Source organism: Cynocephalus volans, chromosome 2 (assembly GCF_027409185.1).
Source record: "Cynocephalus volans isolate mCynVol1 chromosome 2, mCynVol1.pri, whole genome shotgun sequence".
In the NCBI taxonomy this organism is placed as follows: domain Eukaryota; kingdom Metazoa; phylum Chordata; class Mammalia; order Dermoptera; family Cynocephalidae; genus Cynocephalus; species Cynocephalus volans.
This window is the reverse complement of record NC_084461.1, coordinates 97,804,620-97,805,701: the sequence shown is the minus strand read 5'-3', so window position 1 is coordinate 97,805,701 and position 1,082 is coordinate 97,804,620.

Sequence of the window (1,082 nt, the reverse complement as noted above, 5' to 3'; positions counted from 1 at the left end):
GCAACAAGCTTACGGAGAATTTAATGTATTCTTTTAGAATTGTGAGTGTAAAGTACTACATTTTAAGGTTTGCTATTTCTGTACCCAAGATGTTTAAATCTAAAAAATAAGACATTCTGTAAACATATGTTTAAAATTGAGTTTTGGAAATTTGTCTTATTTTGACGGTTACAATGGAAAACATTACTTTCAGTGACTGGAGTAAAACGTGGATAGCAAATTTATAAGACATTATGATCCTTCGTATCTTTTTTTTCTTGGCAAAGCAATTTAATTAGGAAATAATCTTTCCCTCTAACATTTGACAGTTACCATAAAATGATATCTTGCTTTGCTGGAAACAAAACCAGCTTGTTCTAGTTTGTTGAAAAATTTTGAGCTATTACATTACTATGAAATATACATTTTAAAAATCAAAGATGAATTTTTAAAAAAAATCAGAAATGGCAAAGCACTTTTTTACAAAGCAATCCCTGATTTTGAAAAAAGTACGATTTGTGGGGTACTAAATCCTTAAGCGAAGGAAAAGGAAGCAACAGGGGACTATGTCTTGGGCCAAGCACGCCAGGCCGCGGCTCTTGCTGTATGTGCGCGCGTGTGTGCATGTGTGCCCGAGTGCGCGCGTGTGACTGTGTTCACGTGTGCTTGTGTGTGCGCGCGCACAGCCACAGGACCTCCGGGCCGGGACTTCGGGGTGCTCCCCGCCTCGGGCTTCCCCGCGGGCGGCAGCGGGGCGCGCGCCCCCAACCAGGGCGGCGGGGCCCGACCCGGGGCCGTGCGCAAAGGCGTGCGGCGCGGTTCCTTTGTGTGCCTGTGTGCGGCTTTGCGCCGCCGCGGGCACCATTTTCTGCTTCTCTCAGGACAGGCACATAAAAGGGAAGGCGGCTGCCGCCCGTCGCCGTCCTCTTTCCCTCAGATGCCCTCTGCTGCAGGTTTATTATTACAGTACGGGCTGCGCCGCCTCTCCCCGCGGCCCTGGCGAGCCGCCGGGCTGTGCAGCGCCCTGGCCGCCTTCACGCCTGGCGCGCCCCCAAACCGCCTCCTCCGCCTCCTTATTTGTCTGAAAAGCAACCGCACGTCGA